General features: G+C 40.7%; 1 long non-coding RNA gene across 2 annotated transcripts; it reads left to right on the top strand.

Moving 5' to 3' along the window:
* Positions 1 to 9630: 9630 nt before the first annotated feature.
* LOC107770330 (uncharacterized) lies at positions 9631 to 14237 on the top strand. Of its 2 annotated transcripts, none has more exons than XR_012695843.1 (2): positions 9631 to 12593; positions 13944 to 14237. It is a non-coding gene; the product is annotated as an uncharacterized LOC107770330 (long non-coding RNA). The 2 variants fall into 2 exon arrangements; XR_001644581.2 differs by having other exon boundaries at positions 13941 to 14237.
* The last annotated feature ends 282 nt before the right edge of the window (positions 14238 to 14519 follow it).

The raw sequence follows: 14519 nt of genomic DNA, 5'->3' as shown, positions 1-14519 counted from the left end.
TCCCCCAATGAGAGAGGGAGAAATGGTAGATTACTTTCTACAAACTCTCGAGCCAACTTACTTCGGTCACTTGGTGACGTCAGTTGGCAAATCATTCAATGAAGTGGTGAAAATGGGAGGTATGATAGAAGAGGGACTTAAATCCAATAAGATACTGAGTTACTCGGCAATTAAGGCAACAACTCAGGCCATTCAGAGCGGCACGGGAGGTGTGCTCGGAAAGAAAAAGAGAGAGGAGGTCACGACAATAGAGGCCGGTAATTGGTCCAGATCTAGAGGTCCTTCCCATCATTATCAACCCAGACCCCATCATCTAAACTACCCACATATTCCAAATTACCCTCCACAACCCTACTACCCACCACAAGAACAACATTTCACCGTCCATCAAGCCCAGACATACACCCAACCTCCGGTTCGCCCACAATGGCGCGCGCCAGCTCCCCACAATACATACCCACCTCCACATAATACCTACCCACCACCACAAAACACCTATCCACCGCCAAGAGCCTACAGGAACCCTCCAGGGATGGGTTTCAGGGGAAATCCGGCTTCCAGAAATGAAAGACTGCAGAGGCAAAGAACCTTTACTGAGTTGGGAGAAACTTATACTGCCTTGTTCCACAAATTGAGGCAGTTGGGTTTATTAAATCCTGTTGAGCCTAGATTGCCAAATCCCTTACCCCAAAATATGGATCACTCGGTAAGATGTGAATATTGTTTGGGAGCTCCCGGACATGATACCGAGAAATGTTGGAGGCTGAAACATGCGATACAAGATCTTATTGATACCAACAAGATCGAGGTACAGGCACCAGAGGCACCCAACATTAACCAGAACCCATTGCCAAAGCACCCTGAAGCCCACATGATCGAGCTTGTGCACGAAGGAGGGGAGCCAAAGAAACCCTCACAGACAGTGATGATGATCCGTACCACTCCGAAAGAAAAATCGACTGATGAGGAAGCAGGGGTACAGTTGAAGGGGGAAGATTTCAAGCCAGTGGTGATATTAGGGAAGAATCCATCTGCCGCTACAAGGAAACCAGAACCAGCCAAATTGGTAATAGCGGGAGCATCATCTGCAGCCGCGGTTGTTGTGAAGGGGGTCTGCAGGGAACCGGTCATCATAAAGCCAGTAGTCCAATTACCAGTGATTGATAGCAAGGTCGTTCCTTGGAAGTATGAAAAGGCAGTGGTAATGTACAAGGGAAAACAAGTGGAGGAGGATAGTTGTGAGGCGCAGGGACTAACTCGATTGGGACGGTGTTTTGCTCCCATGGAGTTGAGAAGGTCCAATCCAGCAGTAACAAAGAAACCCGTGTCAGAAGAAGAGGCGGAGGAATTCCTGAAAAAGATGAAAGTACAGGATTACTCCATTGTCGAACAATTGAAGAAAACACCGGCTTAGATCTCGTTGTTATCACTATTGATCCACTCGGACGAGCATCGCCGGGCCCTGATGAAGATACTAAATGAAGCTCATGTGCCCAATGAAATTTCAGTGAACCACCTTGAAGCAATTGCCAACAAAAATTTTGAGGTAAACAGGGTAACGTTCTCTGATGACGACTTGCCAGTGGAGGGCACAGAACATAATAAAGCTCTTTACTTGACTGTCAAATGTGAAGATTCGGTGGTTACTCGCGCGTTGATGGATAACGGTTCAAGTGCCAATATTTGTCCATTATCCACATTGAACCAGTTGAAGATTGACCATGATAGAATCCACAAGAACAGTGTTTGCGTCCGAGGATTTGACGGAAGTGGAACAGACACCGTGGGGGATATTATACTCGAGGTGACCATCGGCCCGGTCGAGTTTACTATGGAGTTCCAGGTATTGGATATCGCGGTATCCTATAACTTTTTGTTGGGACGACCGTGGATCCACGCGGCCAAAGCAGTACCATCCACATTGCATCAAATGGTCAAGTTTGAATGGGACAGACAAGATGTCGTGCTGCATAGGGAAGACATTGCGCGCACCATGGGAGGTGCCATTGTGCCATTCATAGAAACCAACGATGACAAAGGTCCTAGGGTTTACCAGATTTTTGATGCAGTGTCAGCAAATAAGATCCCCGAGGGTAAAAGCATTCCACACCCCAGAATAGCTTCTGCCACCGTCATGTTAGTTTCAGAGATGCTGAGTAATGGGTTCGTGCCAGGAAAAGGTCTGGGGGCTGAGCTTCAAGGTATTGTTCAACCTATCTCTTTGCCCAAGAATTTAGAGACCTTTGGGCTGGGATTCAAGCCCACATCAGCAGATGTCAGACATGCCCGCAAGATGAAGAAGAAAGTGTGGGTTCTTCCCAAGCCAATCCCGTGCTTGTCCAGATTCTTTGTCAGAGCAGGTACCAGAAAGTTGTCGGTCTCGAAAGTTCTCGGACCAATGATTGGGCCAGATGGAGATCTAGATGAGGGCTTTGAAAGGTTGTTCGCCGGTGTCAATATGGTAGAAGTTGGAGAAGGTTCCAGTAGCGCGGATATACATTTTATGGGGCCTAGAGCCAAGATCAACAATTGGACAGCTACTCCTCTTCCTACCCGGAGGGAGTCTTGGTAGTAGGCTTTGGATTTTCTTTCTTATTTCCTGGATTATTCCAGAGTTGTAATCCAGTTTTGATTTTATTCAGTAAAAGTGTGAAACTTTGTTATCCCGCATTTTAATAAAAAGTGAAAGTTTCCTTTTCTTGTTTTGTTTTAATTCTGTTTCTTCTCTTTTCTTTCTGAACAGTTCTCTTTGCACTGGTACTAACGATATGGCATGCACAACGGGTCTTCAACCCAGTCTAAATAATCAATCTGATTCTGAATTAATTGCACAAGAGATCGATTATGATAATGAATCGGAATATGATGAGGATGAAGCCTTCGAGGAGATAAACAGGGAGTTAAGTCAGTTTGAAGAAAAATACAAACCCAACTTAAATGACACAGAGGCCATCAATTTAGGGGATGTCGGTGATATCAGAGAAACTAAAATAAGCATCCACATTGCACCAAATATCAGGGAGGAATTGATCAAAACACTTATTGAGTTCAAAGATGTTTTTGCATGGTCGTATGATGACATGTCGGGGTTAAGCACAGATTTAGTGGTTCATAAATTGACCACTGACCCGGCATGCCCTCCCGTCAAGAAAAAATTGAGGAAGTTCAAAACGGATATGAGTGTGAAGATTAAAGAAGAAGTAACCAAGCAGCTGCAAGCAAAGGTTATTCGTGTCAATCGATATCCTGATTGGTTGGCTAATATGGTGCCGGTACCAAAGAATGATGGAAAGATTAGGGTGTGTGTTGACTACCGCAATCAGAACAGGGCAAGCCCAAAAGATAACTTTCCATTACCCAATATCCATATCATGATCGACAATTGCGCCGGACGAGAAATCGGATCCTTTGTGGATTGCTACGCCGGGTATCATCAGATTCTGATGGATGAAGAAGATGCAGAGAAAATGGCTTTCATTACGCCATGGGGGACTTATTGCTATCGGGTAATTCCATTCGGTTTGAAGAACGTTGGGGCAACGTACATGAGAGCAATGACTACTGTGTTCCATGATATGATGCACAAAGAGATTGAAGTGTACATAGATGATGTGATCATCAAATCCAAGTGTCAGGAAGACCACGTAGCAGACCTTAAGAAGTTTTTCCAAAGACTTCGAAGGTACGACATTAAGCTCAACCCAGCCAAATGTGCATTTGGTGTTCCATCTGGAAAGCTGTTGGGATTCATCGTTAGTCGGCGAGGCATTGATTTGGACCCGTCAAAGATCAAATCCATCCAGGAATTGCCGCCACCGAGGAACAAAACAGAAGTAATGAGTCTGTTGGGAAGGTTGAACTATATCAGCAGGTTCATCGCTCAGCTCACAGCGACTTGTGAACCCATCTTTCGATTGCTGAAGAAAGATGCCGCGATAGAATGGACGGCAGAATGTCAGGAGGCATTTGACCAGATCAAAGGATATTTATCCAATCCACCTGTATTGGTTCCACCTAAGCCGGGGAGGCCATTAATCCTTTATCTAACGGTCCTGGAGAATTCGTTTGGTTGCGTGTTGGGGCAACACGACATCACAGGAAGGAAAGAGCAAGCCATCTATTATCTCAGCAAGAAGTTTACAGTCTATGAGAATAAGTACACTCAACTTGAGAAGACATGTTGTGCTCTAACTTGGGTAGCACAGAAGTTTAAGCATTATCTGTCGTCACATACTACTTACCTTATTTCACGCCTGGATCCATTAAAGTATATTTTCCAGAAGCCTATGCCCATAGGAAGATTGGCAAAATGGCAAATATTACTCACAGAGTTAGACATTGTCTATGTGACGAGGACGGCCATGAAAGCCCAAGCATTGGCCGATCACTTGGCTGAGAATCATATTGATGAAGAATACGAGCCTTTAAGGACGTATTTTCCAGATGAAGAAGTGATGCATATAGAGAAGTTAGAACTGACTGAGGAACCAGGGTGGAAGCTTTTCTTCGATGGGGCTACAAATGCGAAAGGAGTTGGAATAGGAGCGGTACTTATTTCTGAAATAGGACATCACTATCCTGTTACAGCTCAGCTACGTTTCTATTGTACCAACAACATGGCCGAATATGAGGCATGCATTTTGGGCCTACGATTGGCTGCAAACATGGATGTTCAGGACGTCTTGGTCTTGGGAGACTCGGACCTCCTAGTACATCAGATCCAGGGTGAATGGGAAACACGGGATTTAAAGCTTATACCATATCGACAATGTTTGCACGATCTGAGCAAGCGATTTCGATCAGTGGAGTTCAGACACATCCCGAGAGTTCACAATGAGGTTGACGATGTTTTGGCCACTTTAGCATCGATGTTTCACCATCCAGACAAAATCCATATTGACCCGTTGTATATTCAGGGTCGTGATCAGCATGCCTACTACAACATGATAAAAGAAGAAATGGATGGTGAGCCATGGTTTTATGATGTCAAGGAATACCTTAGGATGGGGATATATCCGGAGCAGGCAACCGGAGATCAAAAGAGAGCCATTCGACGACTGGCAAATGGATTTTTTCTCAGTGGAGGAATGTTGTACAAAAGAACCCCAGATCTGGGATTGCTGAGATGTATTGATACAGGGTCAAGCCACGATAGTGATGACAGAGGTACATGCTGGAGTTTGTGGGCCCCATATGAGCAGATATGTATTGGCAAAGAAGATTCTGCGAGCAGGATATTATTGGCTCACTATGGAGCATGATTGTATCAGTTTCGTACGAAAATGCCATCAGTGTCAGATACACGGAGATCTGATTCATTCTCCACCAACGGAATTACACACAGTGTCAGCACCATGGCCATTTGTGGCATGGGGCATGGATGTCATTGGGCCTATTGAGCCGGCAGCTTCGAATGGTCACAGGTTCATTCTGGTAACCATCGATTATTTCACTAAGTGGGTTGAAGCCAAAACTTTCAAGTCAGTAACCAAGAAGGCAGTGATGGATTTTGTCCATTCCCATATCATCTGTAGATTTGGGATCCCGAAAGTGATAATCACGGACAATGGTGCTAATCTTAACAGCAACTTGATGAGAAAAGTATGTGAACAGTTTAAGATTACACACCGTAATTCCACCCCGTATCGGCCCAAGGCGAATGGAGCGGTTGAGGCAACCAACAAAAACATAAAGAAGATATTGAGGAAAATGGTTGACGGATCCAGACAATGGCATGAAAAGCTACCATTTGCATTGTTGGGATACTGCACTACTGTTCGTACTTCAATAGGTGCAACTCCTTATTTGTTGGTATACGGAACTGAAGCAGTAATACCAGCAGAAGTTGAAATTCCATCCCTTCGAATTGTCGCTGAGGCCGGGATTGATGATGATGAATGGGTCAAAGCCCGACTAGAGCAATTGAGTTTAATTGATGAAAAAAGATTGGCAGCAGTATTCCATGGCCAGTTATATCAGAAGAGAATGGCAAGAGCATACAATAAGAAGGTGCGCCCCAGGAAATTTGAAGTAGGGAAGCAAGTATTGAAACGGATCCTCCCACATCAGATTGAGGCAAAAGGCAAGTTTGCCCCGAATTGGCAAGGGCCGTATGTTGTGACCAGAGTATTATCCAACGACGCTTTATGTCTGATAGATGTCGAAGGAAGATGCATCGACATGGCTATCAATTTTGATGCAGTCAAGAGATATTACGTGTAATTTCTTTTGTTGTTTATTTGTTTGTTTGTACTTGGTGCTTATCGGATAATGAAATGACGGAGGCAATTCTTTCTTCCATCCAAACACTTTTAACCTTTGCTTTACCCCTTTGTGCCTTACTTATTCTTTCATACCCCTCTCTTGGAATCGTTAATGAAAACGAAAAATGAAAAAAAAAGAAGGAAAATAATAACAAAAACAAAAAGGGAAGGTCGCAAGAAAAACAAAGGAATCGAGTGAACTGCGTTCGACCTGATTCCTCAAAGAGGATACGTAGGCGCCTCACGGCTCGGTCATAATGTAACAAAAAAATCAAAAAAAAATAAAAATTCCCCAAGCAAGAAAACTGGGGCAGAAGTTATGTTTTTAAATTTTGAAAAAAAAAAGGAGTTTGATTCCAAGAGTTGTAATATTTTACCCATCAAAGTTATTTTTAATTTTATATCCTTTTCTTCTAAAACCCATATTGATGTCCAAAAAAGACCTCCCGATCAGTATCCGAAGGGTGCCAAGATAGGCAAATGAAAGCCGAGCATAACACGCCGGTCCCCGACTGAATGAGGATCATGAGATGAAAGAATTGATAGCCATAAGAATTCCCAGCAGAGAGGATCTTACCGGCAACACTCCAATCCCCAGCTGAGAAAAGCAAAATGAGAGAGTCTTATCAGTGAAAATCTTCACTGGCACCATAAGGCGACGTAAGCTGAGAGAAGCAAAATGAGAGAGTCTTATCGGTGAAAACCTTCACAGGCACCATAAGGCGATGGGAGCTGAGAGAAATGAGAGAGTCTTGTTAGTGAAAACCCCCGCGAAGGGCACTATGAGGCGACAAGATAGATTGGCGGAAAGGATCCGCATTTTGCAAAGAGGTGGGCACCTATTTATCCCCAGCAAGTGAAGACATCAGAAAGATTGATCGACACAAATAGACTGGGTTGATTAATCCGGAATGCACAACATGATCGTTGGAATCGGTTATACCACCCAGATAAGTTCATTTCTTTTCTTTCCCCATCATTTGTTCAGAAAGATTTTCTCTTTTTCTATCTTTTCATTTCTTTGTTTAAAAGACTTTTTCCAGAAATTTATTTTGAGAAAGGTCTTTCAGAGCTTACTACCAGTTGCCAAAATGGTACAACGTAAAATGTGAAGAAGGCAGGCCAGAGACAAGGCAATAAGACAAAAGCCGTTGGTTGCCAGACCGAATAATATTGGTCTAAAATGGCAAGGAAAGTACGGGGAAGAACCGGAAAAAAAAATGTTGAGGAAATTGTGGGCAAAGTTCCAAGAGGATCCCCAGCAGGACTCTGACCGAATATCGAAACAAGTTCCGAGGTGGTCGGACAACACAGAGTGGTAAAGGAAGAAAGGAAAATCCATCTTCAGCAAAATAACCCCCAGCAAGTTTTGAGATACAGAACGGGGAAGGGATAAATGGAAAAACCATCCCCAGCAGAATGTTATCCCCAGCGAATAACATCATCACCAACAAGTTTTGGGAACGCCAAGTAGGAATAAGGGGAAGGGACCAATCATCCCCATCAGGAGTGACATGACCACTTGCCATATTGTAAAAAAAACTAACTAAATTTTCTTTGATTTGAACAGGAAAATGAAGTGTTGATGATGGCCGAAAGACACGCCATAAGAAAGATCCCCAGAACTGGGGCAGAAAATTTTCTGCCACAAGTGAAAATTTTCTCGGAGAATCGAGGAAACAAATTCAAGTTATTCTTTACCATTAGGCGCCCACCTGTATAACAAGGGAATACATTTCATGTCTTTACCATTAGGCGCCCACCTGTATAACAAGGGAATACATTTCTGTTTTCATTTCATGTCCTAGGCGCCCACCAGTATAATGCGGGAATACATTTCTGTTTTCATTTCATGTCCTAGGTCGCCCACCAGTATAATGCAGATATACATTTTTGTTTTTTCATTTCATGTCCTAGGTCGCCCACCAGTATAATGCGGATATACATTTCTGTTTTTTATTTCATGTCCTAGGTCGCCCACCAGTATAATGCGGGTATACATTTCAGTTTTTCATTTCTAGGTCGCCCACCAGTATAATGCGGGTATACATTTCTGTTTTTCATTTCATGTCTTAGACGCCTACCTGTATAACAAGGGAATACATTTCTATTTTCATTTCATGTCCTAGGCACCCACCAGTATAATGCGGGAATACATTTCTGTTTTCATTTCATGTCCTAGGTCGCCCACCAGTATAATGCTGGTATACATTTCTGTTTTCATTTCATGTCCTAGGTCGTCCACCAGTATAATGCGGGTATACATTTTTGTTTTTCATTTCATGTCCTAGGTCGCCCACCAGTATAATGCGGGTATACATTTTGTTTTTCATTTAATGTCATAGGTCGCCCACCAGTATAACGAGGGAATACATTTCATATTTTTTCATTCAGGCGCCCACCTGTATAACTAGAGGAATATTTTCAGTCTTATACTGCAGATCTTGAAATCAGTAACCCACCGGAAGGCAGAAGGTTACAACAGGAATCCCCAGCAGGAAACAATAAAAATCCCCAGCACCGGAAAGTAGAAGGTTGCAACAAGAGGTCCCAGCACAGTTCAAGCGCAAGAATCAAAAGGAAGAAAAGACGCGTCTTGAAAGAAGCAGCCTATGAACATTAAATTATGCCCAGCATAACAAAGCTTAATGAAGGAAACCATATCCCCAGCGTATTTAATAAGGGATGCAAACTGGTGATTCAGGAAAGCAAGAGGCTGGTGTCATCCCCGTCAGTTCTCGGAAGAAAGAAGCACCGGAATCGACACAAGCCGACAAGAAAGCAAGACATCAAGAATAAATGAAGAGATTTTGTAATCCGTAGTCTAGCATAACTTCTTGATTTTTCTTTTAAGCATGGTGTAATAAGGAGGTCAGCAAACAGTAAAAGTAGCATGCAACAGCAATAACATTGCAGTCCCATGGTAGTCCCAGCTACCAAAACTTCCCGAACTACATTGACCTCCTGTTTAGCTCAGGATATGTAGGAAACCTCTGAAGAAAAGGTTCGGTCAAATCTTTTCAAAAAAATGCTTCACATGGAGTATTCCAACAGGCAAAAATCGCTCGTATCCGCTCACTTTATCTTTGCACGAAAACCCTGCGTGTTTTCGGACAAAGAGGGGTAGCTGTGAGCACGTGATTTTTGCCCCATACGAACTACTCCCAAAGAAATCAAAAATAATAATAAACATTGTCGGTTTTATTGTATGCATTTTTGTTGAATTTTTATGTTATTTTATGTCATTATTTGCCTATGCCCGTACATATTTATGTGTTTAAATAAATGAAAAATGAAAAATATGTTGCATTTTGGATTTAATTGTACAATTAGGATTAATTAAGTAAGTTTTACAAATATGAAAAATCACAAAAAATAACGTACTTTGCATTTTAGTGTTTAATATCAAAATTGTGTAAGTTTATTGGTATTTGATTATGTGTGATAATTATTATTTAGATTAGTATTCTATGATAATTTGATCAAGGTTAAAATTAGGTTTGCATTTTTATTGAAGAGAAAATGAAAAAAAAAAAGAAGAAAGAATTAGTCTTCTTAATTAAAAGACCCTATTTGGGCCAATTACAACCCAATTCACCCCAAGCCCAAACTAAACACCCTTATACCTGCCCAAATCAGCCCCAACTCACCGGTCAATCCGACCCGGTCCACTACCCCTAGACAAACGACCCCCACTCCATTTCATTTTTCATTTCCCCGTCTTCTTCAACCCTAATTAGAGCCACCACCCCCAAATAACACCTCCTAGACCACCGTCCTCTCCACGCCTCCGAACCCCGTCTTCTTCGTTTCCCCACCCAACAAATGACCTCAACCAGCGGCGCCACAGCTCCCTCCTCCATCTCCAACCACGAACCACACGACTCCACCCAGCCCCGTTGCCGAACAGCCACCAAATTCGCGACATGTTCAGCCTGAAAATCATGCACACACACACGTAAACATAGGGAGAGAACAAGAGCGAAAAGATGAACTAATTTTCTCATCTCTAATCCACATAGAGGAAACAGACAGAAACAGGGGCAGGGTTAGCATTTCTCTTTGCTTTATGGATTGTTTACGTTGCTTTAACCTTGCCGCGAGACTAGCTTGTGCGTTCACTAGTGGCGAGATGGAGTTTGTTTGAGTCAGAGTTGAATTCGCTGATTTTGAGTCACTGTCGAGGTTCGGAGTCACATTTCGCAGAATCGTTGTTTCGGGTTTGAGGTCCGTTTTGCATCTGTGGTTCAAATTTCAGTTGTGTCACTTGTTGTAGCCATTTTGGCATCCAGAAGTTGTGAAGTTGAAAACTCTCATTAATTGGCAACACTTGGTTCAAATCTTTCCTATCTCTTTTAATTTCATATACATGGTTTTGATGATTGAGTTGTATGGTTTGATTTGTGCATAAGTTTGAACCTGTATAGCCAATACATGGGTTTTGGTTGCTCTGTAAAGGAAAATGTTCTCTTCTTACTTTACTGTCATGTTGTAAATATGGACGTTTACCTTATAGTGCAAAGGTAGAATTGCAATCTTCATGTTCTAATTGATTTAGGAAAATCAAGTTAGATACCGTAAATATAAGACTTGCGCCATTGGTATTCCAAATGATATTCAAATTAAGTTGCTGGCCAAATACTTGTTATAGGAAATGTTGGAGTGATTTTATGTCTTTTCCTAGAACATGTTTTCTGGATAGTTTACACCCTTACTGCGCAAATGCTGGTGGATTGAACGTAGTTAAGAAGCTGCAGTTAAAGATTTCTTTTTCTTTCGTAGTTGCTCTCCGCGGATTTGAAGTTGTTCATTTAGCTATTTGCCCGTATGTTTGCTCGAATTAGTTATAGCTGGACATAATGGCTTGCTATTCATCAACTGATTTTTAATAACAACACTAGGATAGTGTGTCACTAATTCAGCAAGTAGATAATTAAAAAATGGAAAAAGGAGATTGGTAATGGAAGTTGCACTAACTAATTAATTAATAAGGGAGGGGACACTTATAACGAGAAAGGCACTGGTTGATTTTAGGGGATTGAAATGGGCATTACTAGTAAAATAAGAAGGCACTAGGGTAGTGGGATAATTAAAAAATGAAAAGATAAGTTGTTAGTGGCAAATGCACTAATGGAATACCCACTTTAGAGAGCTGGAAATCAGAATAAAAGGGAGGTAGAACACAAGAAAAAAAATCTGAAATTGTAAGAAAAAAAAACCCTGAAAAATAGAGAGGTCAAGGAAGCTTAACAATCTGACGGAGAGCAATAGAGAGGGACAACCTTGGACATTTTGAAAACCTGAGTGAGGAAATTGAGAAATCCAGAAGAAATGATATAAAAGTGCAGAAAACTGTATTGTTGGTTTAAGTTTGATTGTCTGATCTCTCTTAGCTCACTCTTCTTGAACTGTTTTCATCAATTTGAAGAGCTAAATTTAGTTTGCATTCAAGTAATTGGACCCTGCTTGGTGTGGTTTTGTTGATTGTGTTCCATTGATATATTGTTGGTTCTAAATTGTGAGTTTTAAGTTGGTCCTCTTTAGTCATTCCTGGGTTCATTTGTGCTTGCTGAACACTGATTCTTGCTGCTGCTGAGTCTGCTAAATCTCACCCCCCTCTCTGTTTTCCTCTTTCCAGGTATATCTTGATCCTATGGATATCATTTGAGGTGTAAACTTGAATCATGAATTAAGAATGAGAAAGCTAGTCTACACCCTTTCTTCTTTTAATATACTATCACTGTGTACTTTTGAGTTTTCAATTAGTGTATTCTGCCCAAAAGGGGGTTTGTAATTAAGAGTTAAATCACATAGTTTTGTGTAACTACTTTCCTCCTTATTGTGACTGTTGGACGCTGTAGCTATTCTATAAACTCGTTGTTTTAGAGTTTTGTTCAATCAAGTATTCTGCTTAAATCTTATGAGTTTAGGAAATGAATGAATATTTTCATGATGGTATGATTGTTGTAGTGAAGTTAAGTTGTGGTTTATGGTTTCATTTCATTTTCTTGTTAATGGATTTATCATGCTATCCATGGGTCTCCCTCTTTTAATTTCATTTGATCTAATATTGCTTGTTTGTTGCATTGAAGTACCGCACCCAAGGTGAAAGGAATGACTTTTTCCTATATATTTTTTATTTGACTAGTACATGAGATTTAATATTTTCTAGAAGTGTTTAAATGTTGATGGCATGAATTTCAGTGGACAAAACTCACTTCTCACCATTGTAAACCGATATATTTTCATGGCAACCACAAGAATCTGTTCTCATGTGAAAAAAGGGATTGGCAAAACTAAGAAGAAAGAAAGGATTGAAGTTGTATAGAGGTGATTAAAAGCCTAGTCTCATTTCTTTCTATTTTTGGGTCAAAAATAGTACGTACCAACTACTAGAAGATTTTGTATATTAATTTTTCTTTTATTTTTATTTTTTGACATATAACTTAGTTTAATCCCAATAAAAGCTTTTTCTTTCACTAAAAAAAAGCCCTTATTCTCAAGCCGCTTTATTAAGATTGGGTAAGTATCTTATGCAATACTATATACAGTGTGTCAATTTTGTTTAGATGTTGGTCCGAATTCGTCTATTTATTCTGACCAGATAAAGATTATTGCATGAAATATCTCGCACCATATTTGCTTAAACGAATCACGTATTGCTTAGGCAAGGAGCAAATCATGAATATCGTAGTTTGCTCGAGGCGCGCCATACTAATTAAAAAATAACGAAATCTTGGCCCTCGCTTTTAGTCAAAGTGTCGTTTAATCCTTAGAATTTGAGGTGTGCCATTTAGTAAATTTCATGGCCCTCGTAACTTGCAAACGTGTTAGTATCTTTAGGCGATTTTAATAATATTACTTTCCTAAACTTGGGTGCGCATTTATGCGACCTAAATCCAAATCTCAACGGAGTCGAAACGTATTAACAACCACGGGTGCATTGATTGTGACGTGGTTCGAGATGCGTTTTTACGACGTTGCAATTCTATTAAAAATAATAATAAAAGCGGTTTAAACTTAATAAAAGCACACAAGATATAACGTGTATAAAAATCAGATATTTAGCCATTACAACAATGTAAGCGACCGTGCTAGAACCACGGGATTCGGGGGTGCCTAACACCTTCCCTCGGGTCAACAGAATTCCTTACTTAGAATTTCTGGTTCGCAGACTTCATTCGGAAAGTCGAATATTTTCCCCGAATTGGGATTCAAGATAAACCGGTGACTTGGGACACTAAAAGCCAAACCTTTCCCAAGTGGCGACTCTGAAAAAAATAAATAATCTCATTTTAGAATAATGTCACTTAAATTGGAAAAACTCCCTTATATCACTCTCGGGTGTGTAAAAAGGAGGTTTCACAGTAACTACACTTGCCCAGGTTTGTGTATTTTTATTCTCCATTGGCAAACTTCCATTTCCTACTACCTTTTGAGTATCTTTCTTCTCCTTGTTGTTAGATTTGTTATTGTCAGAACCACTACTCTGAGTTTGCACATCTTTTACCCCAGAGGTACCCCCTGCTTGGCAATTAGTACTATCACTATTGTTAGCCTTCCTGCATGTGCTTGATTCATCCATATCCACAATTGATTTCCCCTTCCCAGCTATCGGCGTGACCAGTTCCTATTTGCTCGATTGATTTTCCTTATCCATTGTTGTATGCTTTGCAGCAGATCCATGGAGATTCCCTCCAGCTGGTGATTTTCCACTTCCTGTTCCGATCTTCAGTTCCTCGAGCAGCTTGGGATCCGTAAGCAGTACCTTATTCACCCGCTTCCGTGGTCTTCCTCGCCCTCCCATTCCGGTGAGCAGCGCACGTTAGTAGATTCACCTAATCGAGCGCTGAGAGAAACGGTTATAGAGAGAGAAAGTGAAATTTTTTTTTGCTATGTATAAATCAGATACAAAATATAAAAAAGACATATTGTATAAATTTTATATAAAATTTTGATTTAAGTTGTATGTTATTGTAGTTGTATTTAACTGGGGAGAAATAATGTGTGAAAGTTGTAGATAAGTTGTAGATAAGTTGTATAATATATAATTAGTTGTGTGAAATTTATTTTTACTATGTATAAATCAGATACAAAATATACAAAAAATATATTGTATAAAATTTATATAAATGCAAAAGACATTGTATAAATTTTGTATAAAATACAACTACATAAGTGGATAGCTGAATGTAACCTTGTAAGCGTCAGCCAATCTGCAAAAATCAAAACTGAGTACATGTAATATAGGTGTTT

Source organism: Nicotiana tabacum, chromosome 10 (genome assembly GCF_000715075.1).
Source record: "Nicotiana tabacum cultivar K326 chromosome 10, ASM71507v2, whole genome shotgun sequence".
NCBI classification, from domain to species: Eukaryota; Viridiplantae; Streptophyta; class Magnoliopsida; order Solanales; family Solanaceae; genus Nicotiana; species Nicotiana tabacum.
This window is presented reverse-complemented; position numbering and strand designations above follow the sequence as displayed.